The sequence below is a fragment of the Catharus ustulatus genome, chromosome 1 (assembly GCF_009819885.2).
Source record: "Catharus ustulatus isolate bCatUst1 chromosome 1, bCatUst1.pri.v2, whole genome shotgun sequence".
Lineage (NCBI taxonomy): Eukaryota > Metazoa > Chordata > Aves > Passeriformes > Turdidae > Catharus > Catharus ustulatus.
In genome coordinates, this window is record NC_046221.1 from 101,653,632 (window position 1) to 101,669,324 (window position 15,693).

Consider the following 15,693-nt stretch of genomic DNA (forward strand, 5'->3'; position numbering starts at 1 on the left):
TGATCCATTTTAAAAATTGTATTGCAAGGTACTGTAAGTGTGAACTGCCACTTGATTAAAATTGTAATGGAAAATCTTTGAACAATTCTTATTCTACTATTCCTTTTTTTCTGAAATTGTCTCTGAACCTTCACTATAAGCCAAACAAAAACATGTGGAGGTTCATTCTAGAGCTTTATACTACTTGCAAGGAAAAACAAAGACCTATTTGAATAAGTTAATGTGATTAGAGGTCTTCTCCCTTGTCTCTGGCTCCATGGAAAAATTTGTGCTGTCCAGTGCAATTGGACCTATCCCTAACAGCTCCAGTTGATGCTTGCAGTTTCTCTGGAAAAGTAAGAAGGGATTATAGCTACTGAGGCAAGTGGGAGACCCAAGGGGTAGAAGAAAGCAAAGTATGCTGGCAATTATGAGATTGTAGGTGTCATAGGTTTTATGATGGCACATAGAGTATCATGTAAGAACCCTTCTTCAAATTGAATGGTGGTTCTATGAGTGCAGTGGCCGTCATTCCCTTTGGCAGGTTTTTATCACTGCTTTGAAAGAACCAAGATAACAGCATTTCCTCGTAAAGAAAAAGAAAAGAGCCATTTCTCAAAATAAAATAGTGCTCTCTTGCTACCTGGCTGGCATTTCACCTTTTTCTACACTGAGGGTTTTTTTTGTTGTTTTTTTGTTGTTTTTTTTGTTTGTTTGTTTTTTCTATTTTAAATATGCAAACTGAAAAATTATTAATAAAGAAATAAAAAAATTAGGATATATGAAACCTCACAGGCAACTTGTGCCTTTAATGCTCATCTGGTATATGCAGAGACATGAATAATATATTTATATTTTTTAAAATAATCTAACATCTGTAAGTGTTCTCCATAATGTTGATTGAAAATAATTGGAGATTTATGGTATTTGTTTCTGAGATTCATATTTCTGTGAGTAAGGACACCAGTTTCTTGATAATTGCTTGGTGTTCTATTTATGTTTGGATCCGTTGTTTGTGTGACTTTTGGGATGGTTGTATTCTTTTCTGAGGGATGCTTTATTAAAGCACACAATTCCCTTATATAATGGAGTAGTCTGTGAACAAACACTCATTCAGTGGATGGTGTTTTTTATGAAATATTGCAATTTATATTACTGTATGGCTTGAACCTCAAAACATGGAGAAAAATAATGCTGTTTTGACACTGCATGAACACAACAACACCATTTTTCCCTTCACACACATAAAACTTACAAATATAGCATAAAAGTAAAGAAAAAGGATATCAACAAAAGGAGTGAAAGGAGATAGTGAGAATGCATTGATCAGCAGGATGATCTCAGCATATCAAAAGCTTTGCTAGCTTTTTCTCAGCTGTCACAAGAAAGCAGTCTACTAAGAGAAGATATAAAAAAATGATGATGAGTCACTCAGTAGATGTTTAAAGGTACTTTCTCTTAAAAAACAGGATCATTATGACAAAGCATGCATGGATCTGGAATAAGTGATCAGTAAGTGTAATGTCACGGGCTGATTTAAAAAAAAAATAAAATAGAAAGGACACAGCATAGAGAATGAGAGGTGGGTAGGAAGTAGAGACACTGTATGCCTGAAAGTCTTTGTCCCCAGAGTGGCATCACAGGCGAAGATGTCATCAGGCAGAGCTGCAGCATTCACATCTCTCACAGAGGGGTCTGCAGATGAGGGCATGCACATCTTTGATCCAGAGGGTGGGAGGTATGTATGCAAACTTGCACCGAGTGTATATATATAAGTGGGTGTATTTGTGTACATGGCGAGACCATTTCAGTATTAGTCATGAAAGGATGATAATAAACATCCACAAAATTTAAACATTTAAAGACACTTTGTGAATTGTCTTCCTGTTGTGGTTTAACAGTTTTATCACAGACACTGATTCTGTGTGCATAGCTTACTGATTGCGGGTTAATTACATATCAATAATAAATCAATAAATTACATCAATCCCGATTTGTTTTAAACCATGTGCACTGAGTTTTTCCTCTGTGTTGAATAGCTAGGAATAGCTCCTGTGTAGGAAAAAGCAAGGATTGAAAATTGAACAGAAGAGGGTCTTCACCAGTTCAAAAGGTGGTGGCTTGGAAAAGCATGGCTAGCAAAACTTGAAAGGGAAGTTTAAAGAACTAAGAAGACATTTAAGGAAGGGATGGCAAAAGACACAGAGAGACACATGCACTTTGACGACAGAAAGGGACATCAGTTTGAAAAGCAAGAGAGAATAATAGTGGAGGTACAAAGGAACCCAGGAAATGCACTGGGAGTACAGAGAAAGGTAGATGATTTCTAAAATAATAGTAGATCAATAGATTATTATGTGAAATAATAGAGGGAGAAAATGTGGGATGAAAGGGAGGAGAGAAGCAAGGTACAAAGGATTTGTTATGTTTTGGGGTTTTGGCTTGGTTTGGATTGGGTTTTTTTCCTATTTCATTTCTGCCACTGACCAGTAGGATTCAATTCAGGGAAAGATACAGGAACAGGTTATTTGAGAACACTTCAGAGTTGAATTGATGGAAAGATTTATTCATATTGGGAAAATGTATTTATTTGGAAATAGAATAAAAAAAAAGCATTTGAAATCCAGAATAGCAGGAGAGTTTTTTAAGGCTTAATGTCTCTTCATTTAAAAAAAGAAAAGTCTTTATATAAAAATATTTATTAAATATAATATTTAAAATATTACTTAGGCTGCAGTCCAAATTATTTGGATGTTTTTTCTAATATATGTAGCCATATACTTTAATGATATTAAAAAGAAAAGCAGAAAGTCTGGGAAGCAAGAGATTTTTTCTGAATCTTACTTCTGACAATTCAGTTCTTCAACAAGAACAGAGATTTAATAGCTTACAAAGATGACAGTTGTGGTTTATATAGTTGATATAATTTTTGAGAATTGAAATTGTGGAAAGTTAGTTGATGATTTCAGAGTGTCTTGAAGAGCCATGTGTCAAGAACATACTATTCTAGGTGCCCTGAGTGCTGCCTTCTGCATTGTTTGCCATACGAGGTCTTTCTTGTCAAATCTCCCATGCCAAAATGCATAGAACTCTTGAAATCTTTGCGCTTGTTATGAATTTAATTACAGGGACTTTTCATGACCCAGTTCAATTTTCCTTTGTATACATGACCACATATTGAAAATCATGACCATATTATAAGATTCTACTATATAAACCAATGTTAATGAAATGAGGAATGGTTAAGTGAGTGGAAGGAGAAGAAGCAGAAAATAAACACAGCAGTTGTTCCCCAGTGAGAAATAAAAAAGTTCTGTTAATCAATTTGCATAGGTTTGATGTGAAAAAGGAGAAAGATTGTTTCATTCACATGGTTTTTGCTTTAAGTTCTGAGGTTCAAATGAATAAGACTGAGGCAAATTCATGTAAATTGAAGCTGCAGAAAGTATCTGTGTGAAACTGAAATGAAAGTACCTCGCCCCGTGTTATTAGCAATCAAGAAACACTGAAAAAAGAAATTGCTTACTTAGCTACTTTTAGAACAAGTAGTATGGAAAAGTACAATTGTTGAGTGCTTTGACTAGTAATGAGAAGCACTGTAGTGGTACAAGCTACTAAGTATTCTTGAAAGACTAACAAGAACTGATGTATTTTTGAAGGAAAGACATAAATATTTTGGTCAAAGGAAAATGGAGGGATGCATTATAACTAGTTATATATATAACTAGTTATAACTTTTATAACTTTAAAAGTATTTTCACTCTTGTGAATATAAAATAGGAATCTATCAAATATTGGGGATTTTCTTTGTTCTCATGATACCCCTCTGAAAGGAGTCCTAGGAAAACTCCAGCATAAACGCACTTCATATGTTCAAAATATATTTTTGTACAAAATTTTGCCTATTACTGACAGAAATAAATTAAATTGGAAAAAAATTACTTTCAAGTTGTTCCAAATATGCCTCCTGAATTGTATTACAGTTATGAGCATGCGTTAAGAAATTCAAATGCTTTATAGTATTTAAATGATGGACATCAAAGTATCTAGATTGTTTTAACTTTCTATGTTTCATTGTTAAAATACCTTGAAGGTACTTCTAAAATAAAAATAGAACAATGCAGACATAAAATCAGAAACCATGGTGAGGTCCCAAGGTGTCAAAATAGTTCTACAATTATATGGCCAGCTATTTTGAAAACAAGTCAAAAAACCTCAGGCTTTATTGCCACATATTGTTCCTTTTGACTTTTCCAAGAGCAATGTCCAAAAACAGTTCAGTTTTCAGAAGAACACTGTCTTGTCTGGTGTTGGAAACTCTCCCCTTGAGGCATTACATGGAACATTATTGTGATGTCAAGGGAGTCACTATTAATAAGAATGAATTAAGTGTTTGACAAGAGGGATTTAGTGACCTTAGCAACACTGGGGAGAGGGCAAGTTTGAAAGTGCAATTTATTGATCATTACATGTGGTGTGTCTGATGGACAGACTGGTTTGAGGGAGCCTTATGGTGAAAGAGACAAAGTCTTAGCACTTAGTCAGCTGGCAAGTTGTATGAACCAATGGTTGTTATAGTCACTGATCTCACCAGGAACCAGGTTTCTTGAGGCTGAGTGTTAAGAGAAAAATAAGTACAGTAATTTCACGATCATAAGGCGCACTGGATTATAAGGCGCACCTCTGGGAGTCAGCAAATGTCGCAACTTTGTAAATTATATAAGGCGCACCGGACTATAAGGCGCACCTTTTTTTTCAGCAAGGCTCTGTGCCACGCGCAACGAGGTAACAAATTAGTAACGGAATCCATGGCCACCGACCACACCTTCCCCATGCGGCTTCCGGTTGCCAGGGCCGCCTCTCTCCCCGTGTGGCTCCTGCCCGGCCGTGGCCGCCTGCTCCCACTCCGCCTCGCGATTCGGCGCTCCTGTGGCACCGTCCCCCCATTGCGGTTCGCACTTCCGGGATGGCAAATTTCACAACTTTGTCCTATAATTATACAAGGTGCACTGGACTATAAGATGCACTTCAGAGTTCCAGTCAAAATTTTAGTCAAAAGGGTGCGCCTTATAGTTGTGAAATTACTGTACTTTGCTTCAAAGTGCTTGGTCATGTTTTTGTCATGATAACAAGAAAAATATATGAGCATGTGTTTGCCTACTACAGTAATTTCATTACCATAAGGCGCACCAGACTATAAGGCGCACCTCTGGGAGTCGGCAAATTTCGCAACTTTGTGCATCATATAAGGCTCACTGGACTATAAGGCGCACTTTTTTTTGCAGAGAGGATTTGCCCCCAGCTCCGCCCACACAGCTGACGGCCATGGCCTCGCATGCCCCTGCCAGCTGCAGCCCGGCCTGCTCCTATTGGCTGCGACCCTGCTGGCCCCGGAGCCACAGCTCCACCTGCACCTGCCAGCTGTGGCACCGCAGCCCCATCTGCCCCTGTCAGCGGTGGCCCTGCTGGCCATGGCACCACGGCCCTGCTTGCCTGTGCTGGCCGCAGCCCCACTGGCCTCGCCTGCCCCTATTGGCTGCAGCCCCGCTGGCCTCACCTGCCCCTATCAGCTATGGCCCCGCTGGTCCCGGCACCGTGGCCCCGCGCGGCCGCGCTCGGCTTGGGTTGCCACGCACAACAAATTAACAAAGTAGTAACACCTCCCTGCCAGTGCTGCTCCTGTTGCCTGGGGCCGCCCGCAGCCGCCCCTGCCATTGCTACTCGGTTCTCCCGCAACTCCGCCTCCCCCTCGTAGCTCTCACTTCCAGACTGGCAAATGTCGCAGTTTTGTACATTATATAAGGCACACCGGATTATAAGGCGCACTTCCGGCTTTGGGCCAAAATTTTAGTCAAAAGGGCGTGCCTTACAGTCATGAAATTACTGTAAATTACTTGAAAACACTCTTATATCCTTCTTCACTGAATTATATGCCTTCTTGAAGTATATAAAAAAAAAGTCCAACATTTCATAAGGTTGACCATTGACATCACCTGCTCAGGACTACCATACAACTTCATAAATTTCCTCTGATTCATGCATTATGAATGTTGAGCTGTGGGACTGGTAAATTTTATGAATGCACATTTTCAGCTCATGAGTTCATAACTAGACATTTGCAACTTGCAAATCTTTTTCAAGAACTGTGATCTTAATACGCAAAAACTTCATGCACTATGGTGGCAGTAGAAAAAATTAGCTGATTATTGTGGAGTCAAGCCAATTGCATTTCTCTCTAAAAATCTTAGAGCAGAGGAGAGCATGTTATTGATGAAGTTTCAGCGTAGTTAGATTTTTTGTCTGGAGGTTGTATGAAATAAAAACTTGGATGATGGTACTTTTCAGGCAGAGACATCTATTGAATATAAGATTAGATAAAAGTAAATAGCATAAAAATTATCATGTTAATATTTGTGATGATTAACAAATAAATATTGCTAATCCATAAGATACCTAAAATTTAGTCTTTATAAGTTAATATTCTGCTCTTTGCATAAAGTTTATTAAGACCTCTGTGTTTAACTTCAATTGGGGATAATTGTGTTAGTTTGTATCTCGATATGTTACAGTTTTACATACTCACGCAGAATATTTAATATTTTGACTGAAGTGAGACTAGGTATGCCACTATAACTAAAAACAGGCTACTTTGGTAGGATTTATGAGACACTGTCAAAAGTGAAGAGCTGAGATAAGCATCAATTGTAAGCAAATAAGAGAAAAAAATCGGAATAAATCAGCTACGCAAAAAAGTCATAAAAATAGATCAATTTAATGTGCAGACAGATGCACTCATATGAATGAAGTCACAAGTTCAAGATTTTGCCAAAGGGTTTAAATTTGTTCTCGCAAAAGTTTCCCTTTGCTTCCCAGTGTGTCACAAAGACCAGGATCTTTCTGAGTTTAGCCAAGGGTGAACTTGAAGCTCTTCAGTCCCTGGGTCTGGGCCAGCAGTGAATCCCTGAACATTTGGTTCACACTGAATATGTGTTTTTCTTGTCCTTTGACATAAGAAAATGAACTTGTACATACATCTTGTAGAAAGCAGCTCTGAGAGATATTAATGCCTGTTCAGCCCATATTTTTCTTAATAAAAAAATAACTAAAGGCAAGGGGGACATTGAAGTCATCATGATGGCTCTGTGTTTTCCACAGTTCTGTTATATATTTGAAGGAGAATGTTAATTGCTTAGTCAAACTTGTCAGTCTTTTTCAGTTAATTGCTTAGAAAGCTTGGTAATGTGTCAGAGAGAGTCTATGAGTTTTTTCAGCTAAAATAAGAGGTAAGCAAAAAGCCAAACCTGAATCAAGACTTCATGTGTTCATAATGGAATTAGATCATAATGGAATTAGTTAAACTCTGAAACTTCACTACTGTCTTGCATGAAGACTTTTCTGAGGTTAAGTCTTTCTCAGATCAATACCAAAATTGTCTTTCAGGAGACAAACTCTTAAATGAAAATATATGATCGCTTTTATCTGTAGAGGTAATCGCTTTGAATTCTCACTTCTGATGTTTTAGATTGACAGGATTTCAGATCTATAAAATTAATAAGACAAATGTTGTAAGTGTAATTTTTTTGTTGTATATTTGCTGGGCAACAAAGTAAAAATGTGCCATGATTATGAGTTATGAGAGAAAAAAATTGAAAATGTTTAAGAAACATGTTAAAATGTTCTGACTTTTGTTTGCACACTCAATTATAGTTTTAACTGGAAATATTGTTGGGCAACACTTAAAATTCTTGGATATCTTCTTTTCCTGGACAAAAGGGATATAAATATCAATTGTATGCCAAGGTGAATTTCAATGTGTTTTTACATGAGTTACTTACTGCTATAGAGTTTTGTTGGCCAATACAATGGCTGTCATAAATTGAAGCAATTGTGCTGTATTGTACTCACAGCAGTGTTCCCTCAGTCTCTCAGCAGAAATTGGTTTTAGACATGAAAATAATCTTTGACTGAAGTGAATTCTGCTGAGACAATTAAAAAAAGAAAGAGTTTGGGTCAAGAGTTCTGATTGTCTTTTCGTATTAATACAGTACTGCTTACTTTTGAACAAGTTAGTTTAAAAAAATCATTCCATATTTATGGATATAGTTTCTAAAACTTTGTTGCCATCTAACTGACTTAAAAGAATGTCTGAGAAATAAGCCTCTTAAAAGAAAACATTTTCTCTAGGCTACCCTAAAGCATACTGAATAATTCATGCAAGTCATTGAAATAAACACAATAAAGAATGAAGCAGTTAAATAAATACACTTCTCTGAGCTCTGAGTTTGTATATTTAACTATTTGTTCTATGTGCAAGGTTTAGTCTTGCAAATCTTGATACTGTGAACTAATACTAGGGGAAAAAACCTACTAAGAGGATTTGTTCTTTATGTCTTAGCTTAAAATACAGTAAACAATTGAGAACAGACCCCTTGAAAGGTCAGCGATAAGACCATCTTGACTGGAAATATTTAAGCCAATTAAAACATGATTTTTATTTTCTTCCTTCTGATGCTAATTCTCAGGGACCTTTTTTGGTTTGTATATAGTATTAACTATGTACAATAAGTTTTTTGGTTTTTTTTGAGAAAATATATGATTACCAAAAGTGGTTAAAATCTAATATTCCCAATAACAGAGTCTACATTTACTGTAATAGCTAAAAGTCTAAACCCCCCACCACCACCAAAAAACAAGAAACAGCCAAAAAACCTCACCCTAAATCCCAGCATCTTCCCTAGCATACTCATTTGAAATCTACCTCTGTGAATTCCGAAAATGCTTTTTCATTCTTATTTTTCCCAATTTCATACCTAGGAAAATATCCCACAACAGTGAAATCCCACACCACTACCAGGAAATCACCCCTCCATCCCAAATGTATTTTTTTTCCCCCAAAGTAGAATAATTGAAACCTGCTAGTTTATTTCAAAGTAGATATTTCAGTTGCACTAAAATCACCTAAATATTTGGAGTTTTTTAATCAAGTGGTTTTAAAATTTTATTTAATCATGTAATTACTTGGATAAATATAAAAAACGTTTTCCATCTTGATTTGTGATACATGGCAGCTTTAGTAATGTGTTTGAGATGAGACATGTCAATGGTGGGAAGAAAAGCAAATGCTAACACTGAAATAAACCTAAAACTCAAAAATTAATTTAAAATAAATAATTTTCCATGTGGAAACATGGAAAAAATATTCAGGATGATGACACATATAAGGGATGCTTTCATATTTTGTAGGTTTTTTTTCTAAACACAGCAAATCATCTCTAGTTATTTTGCAATAGGTAAAATAATTCTATTTAATTCAAAATATGTCCTGCTGACATCCAGTGTGAAAGTAATGATAACAATTACCAAATTCATTCAGATTTTGTTTTTTTTTCTTCTGATGTTCAGGACTCATGACAAGAGCGACAACAAATTAAGCAAAATGTTTGTGGTACTGCTGCACATGATAACATCATTTTCTGATTTCGCTATTCAGCTGCAGACAGAACTTGTGCTACTTAAAAAAAAATAAATTTTTCAGTGCAAGATCTGCAGCTGTATATATATACATATATATGTGCACACAGATATATATGTATGTATATAATGATATAAACCAGTTTTCTGTTGTTAGCACAACCACTTAGTGGAACTGGAGTTGTGCTCATAACTTCCCTTCCTCTCTCTTAGCCTGCTTTAAAATAAAATATTCAATGGTGAAAGCATGAGAGTGGGAATGGATTCACCGAAGCACAGTCCTCAGCTCTGCACACACAGAGGCAGTCTTTATTGCAAATGGGTCAGTTTGGCAATGTGCAAAAGTGGAAAGAAGTTCTGAAACTATATATAGGTTCTGTGATCAACTTCTCCTGCTCTTCATATCCTCAGAAATATTTCCTCTCTTACAAGCTCTTACTTTTACATACATGTAGTCATTTTATAAGTGATAAACGTGGATTAGAAATTAGTCTTAAAATAATGCTGCCACAACCAGTCTTCAACATGCAAGGTTTAATACAAGATAATGGTCTTGAAAACATGAAGATTGGGAATGGTGACCAAAGTAAAAGACAGAGCAAAGTGATTAGCTTTCCAGATGGTGCAGAAATAATTTCCTAAATGTCACTATGGTTTTTAATGATGATAAAAATCTTCCACTGGCTAAAAACTAAAGAGAGAGTACTAAAGAGAGATGGCCCATAAGAATATTTTAATGTAATGTTTCTGTACAATTTTTTTCTTTCACATCCACGGGGAAAAAATTCTACTTCATTGTAAGCATTCATAGTGTTAGTTTTATTACTTGTTGGCTGACTGGGAATATTGTTTGCAAATCACAGTTTAGGCATGGTGACCTTCCATGAGCATCCAGAGCCCACTTAGCATAGCTTTGAATGTTTCTTCTTAAGAAGTCACAATGTACACAAAATATCCCAACATAGTTGACTTTTGTTTTTTTCCATTTTTTGGAATTTTCCAAATTTCTCTGTTGCCTCCAAGATATTTGCAAATCTTGGACTGGAAGAGGCCATTTAATAGTATTTTGGTTTTATGTTTTATCTCTACAAAGACAGTGCAGAGAAGCCTTTTAGTTACTTCAACCAGAAGTCCCCAGATCTGCACTTTGATGTCTACTAAATACATGTGTATTAACCAGTATCATTATTTTTTTATTTTTATTGATTTAATATGCGATCCCTACTTCCACTAAATAAAAGTACTGGAAATAGACAATACCACAGGTACCTAAGTAAGCTTCATTGCCATTTGGACTTCTATGCTTGATTGTTTCTCTCTGATTAAATTCCCTCTGCTATAATATTGCTACAAATCAAGTTTTTGTTGGAGTTTTTATCTAAAGGTTAATAATTATTAATAAAAAATATGTTAAAAAGACATTAAAGAGTAGAAAACCTGCATATTTAAAATTATTTTCACTTCACTGTCTTTTAGATCCCAATACAGCCCTTGGAATGACAATAGGTGACATTAATTTAATTTGCTTATCACATAGTTGATGTTTTTTGCTTAGAGGTGCCATATCTGTCTTGAATCTTTACCACTCAATGAATCTCTCTCATGGTAACCTCTGTTCTATAAAATCATAATTGAAAATAATTCTTTACAGCATAATTCTGAATTTTTTAATGAATGACACATAGTATGGCTTCTGCCATTTTCCTTTTTCAAGAATTATGCTATGGCAAGTGCTTCTGTAATTCTTGAAAATTATATCTCCTTTATTTTAAGACAGATATAGAAAGCCGGGGTTGTTTGTTTGGCTGATTAGTTTATTTTTAAAATAATAGATTTATTTCTTTGAAAACAGCACACAGAAAGATCAACAAAAAAAAATTCATTTAGTAAGATTATCTCAACAGGCATCTGTAATGATACTTGACATCCAGTTTTATTTGGCAAGGTTATTTTGACTACTTGAACAATGAAAGTCAAGCTTAAGAGGAAAATTTTCAGATGGATTTAATATGGTTTATAACAACTACTATTCTTGGGATTTAGACAGTTTTCTGAGTAAGTGTACAGTAATTTCACGATTGCCAGCCGCACCATTTTAACTAAAGTTTTGGTCTGTACCCGGAAGTGTGGCGTGTAATCCAGAGTGGCTAATATATGAACAATATTCTAAAAGTTGTCAACCCAGAAGTGAGAGCCTGCAGCAGCCCCAAGCCAAGCTGGAGCCCAGCCAGCCCTGGTAGAGGTGGGAAAGCCTGGCAGAGGCGGGGCCAGCGGTGCAGGGGGCGGGTGGCAGAGCCCGAGCCAGCAGTGTGGGGGAGCCCAGCAGAACCGTGGCTAGCAGTGCAGGGGAGCCCAGCAGAACCAGGGCTAGCAGCGTGGGGGAGCACGGCAGAAGTGGGAAGTCCGGCAGAACTGGGGCTACCAGTGCAGGGGAGCCCGGCAGCGCGGGGGAGACCGGCAGAGCTGGGCCAGGGTGAGCAAATGCGGCAGTGGCAGTGCAGGTGGTAGTGCAGGCGGTAGGGGGGACAAGCGAGCCTGGCGGCAGCAGCAACAGCACTGCCCCGAGCGGCCCCGCCAAGCTGTAGTGCCGAGCTGGGCCACCCAGCCCTGTCAGTAACCATGAGCGGGCCGAGTCTGCCTAGCCCCGCCCCGAGCCAGTAAACTCCGCTATGCAGCGATTCTGTTACTAATTGGCAAATTTGTGAAAGTTGCACAGAGATCCTCGCTATGAACGAAAGTGCGGCTAATAATCCGTTGCGGCTTGTGTATGGACGAGGACCTAAACGTTGCCGACACCCCGGAAATGCGGCCTATAATCCGTGCGGCTTGTAATCATGAAATTACTGTAATTAAATACCTCTTTATTTTTTCTTTTTTAAAACATTCAGTTACCTTTTTAATGAGATCCTGGAGATCAAATTACTGGAATTTTCATACACTACATGTGTCTGAAAGCAACTACTTCAGAGAAAAAATCTACATCAGGCATGTGCTTTGTAACTCACCACAGTCCCCTCATTACCCTGTTTTCTTGTCAGTTAGTTTAGATCTTGTACCTGGCGTCAAGGATGTAAATGGTGTAGGGTGGGTTTTGTTTGTTTGCATACAAAAAAACAGTTACTCCCTTATTTTAGAAAGCAACATTTAAAAATATTCAGACAATCAAAATAACTCTTGATCCATTGTTGAATATATATATATCTCCAGGTACTGAAAGCATATGGTAAATTTACTAAGAAAGTAATGAGTGCTTTATAACACAGATTTCACATTAACTGAATTCGATTTGTCAAGATTTCATTTGCTTTGTTGTCACATTTTTGGCGTGGTGAATCCTGAAAAAGCAGAATGATATACAGCACTATGTATTGAAGTTCTGCCATTCAGGTGGAGAAACACATGGAGTATGGAGGCAAGGCCATTGTACATTTTGGAAAGGTTGAGGATGCGTGAATGCTTTTTTTTTAATTGGGTGGATAACAGCACTTCTCACATAAAGATAAAATTTCTGAAAAGTATTCCATCACTATAAATCAGTGACCCCAGCTGGAGTCAAATACGGATACATTGCAAAGACGAAAATGATCTTCTGGGAAATTTCTGGAAAGTTTCTGGCAGCAAGTGCAACATTATGAGTTTTCCATTTAACACTAGCACTAATTTGAGTAATTGCATATATCAGGGATATAATAGTCAAATTTTTTATGACTTTGGGTCTTAGAAAACTTGAGTAGGGATTCCATTTGTGGAGAAAAAACATGACTCAGGGTATTAACAGAGTGATAATACAGGAATCTCAACAGACTGGGGAAGAGAATATGTAAGAGAAGGGTTTATAACAAATACAGATCTACAGAAGGGGGGAAGGAGAGACACGTAGGGAAGAAGGAGGGGGAGATGAAAAAGCTAGAAACTATTTTCTGCTCAAGAAAAGGGACATTTTAAAGATTATGACATTCTTCTCTGCCGTTTAGATTTAAAATGGCAAGAGACTAGATACCCATGTATTGAGTAGCTTGACAATTGTTTGGTTTATGAGTTACCATTTACAACAATACAGAAATTGAGAATCTTGAAGCAGTTGAATCTCTGACAATACAGTTAGAGAGAAGAACATCAAAGTAGATTTTGGTTTGGAAACACTATAATGCTTTGACCAGAAACTGACATTTCATGTTTTCTGAGTCAAACTTGGTTTCAGTGATTCTTCATTAATTCATGTGGGTTTTCTTCTAATGTGGCTAGTATTGTTTTTTTGTGATAGCACTGCTTTTTTTTTTTTTTTTCCTTTTTACTTAATTTAAATTCTCCTTCCTTAAGTAGAAATGATTCAGAATATGCAAAGGAAATCACACTTTTTTAAAAAACTGTAGTCCTCTTTCCCTCTCTTTTAGATTTTGAGACAGGCCTGCTGGTGCATTCATTTTGAATTTGATTAACCTCTAATGTAGTTTTGGGATCAAAGTTTTACAAACCAAGTAACCTTTTTTTTTTTTTAAATCTACTCACAACTATTCATTTGACAAAAGTTCAAAATCAGCAACTTTTAACCTTTCAGTTTTCACATGGAACATTTAATCCAATGATCTTAAATATTAATTTCTCAAACAGCTCGAAATTCATATGAAATATGCATTATGTTACAGTCATGCTACTGGGTTTATGCTTTTATGGCATTAAAAATCTAGTAAAGAAAATCCTCATGGAAGTGGATATTAGATTAGCAAAGCATTGTGCAATAGTGAAGAAGGAAATAGTGATTCTGGAAAGTAAAAGATTTTGATTCTGGCACCTATTGTCTTCTGTACAATAGAGAGCTGTCTTTTCTTTGTGGGAATACCAGATGTCAAGAGATTTCCAGCACATTTGTAGCTATCACAGAAAAGGAGATGTTACTTCCTAACTGTAAACTTAGTGCTGGCCACAACACCCATCAAAATGGGATGTACATAGGAAAGTCCATATTAAAAAATCATTACTGTCAATATATGGATACATTAAAACACAGTAGAGTGTATAAAACTCTTCCCAGAATCTTGCAGCAGATCAGTGATGAGAACAGGGGATTAGACAGAATTGAGGTTATACTAAAGCATGGGTTTTTTAATGAAAAATATCAGAAAATGCAAAAATAGCCATAAGTTTCTTCATCTTTTTTATCTTTTCCTGAATCTTATAATGAAAAGTGTGTCTACCAAAGTTTTCAGAAACCAAGATAAAGCATATCTCTATTTTAGAGAAAACCTAATAGCCAGAGGCATCAATCAGTTTATTAAAACTGTAAAATATAAGTTACAGTTACTCTATGTTGTTAAAAGATGTGATAGCCTGGGAGGCATTTTTGGTTCATTTGTTGTTGTTTTATAGACCTAGAAGCTGTGCAGTTGTTCTTGTTCTATTAATAACCACTTGACACCAGCAATAGGAAATGTTGCTGGTGCAGTTGCATTGGTCACACATAATTTTCATAAGGAATCCTTTCAGATGCATCAATAAAAGGTACACTGATTACTCCTACACACATCTCCTGGACTCTCAGAGTCTCTGGACTCCAGTGTTTGATCTAAATCACTAATAATTGATGATGAAATACCAAATCCCATGCTTAAGTGACATCAGATGGAAGACTCTCAAAAGTTATTATTAATTATTTGTAGTGATAGTTCCACTAATGTCACTTAAAGTCAATCTGATTCCACTTAAATTAAGGGGGGAATTTGCTTGCAAGTAACCCACTGTAGTAAGAGAGTTCAGCCTCAGGAGAAACCAGAGAAAAACTGGGCTTGGTCTGGGTTTGGCTCCTGTTCTAGGAGTAATTTTTTTGTTTGGAATTTAATCTGTACACTATATGGTAGTGTTAGGAGGGTTGAACTTGTATGAAGCAGGTGTGAATATCAACTCAGTCTCTTTGACTTCAAATGACCATCTGTTTCTCCACTTAGTGCAGAAAAAATTGTGCATGAATCCTTTGTTAGACTGTGGTGGAGGGAGATGAGCAAATATATTTGCATGCAAATTCTAGACACTCTTTTTACTTCAAAGAAAGAAGACAAATAAGAATCAGAATGAAATGCCAATAATCTGAAATTATTCTGTTTCTATATCTTGGAGTTTATATATCTAATTACCTATTTTCAGCCTTTTTCTTTTTTTTTTTACATGAACATGCACATTCTATTGTTTTCATCAATAAATTTGTTTCCTCAGAGATGAGAGGCTGTTTATCTGCTTGCTCCTTAATTA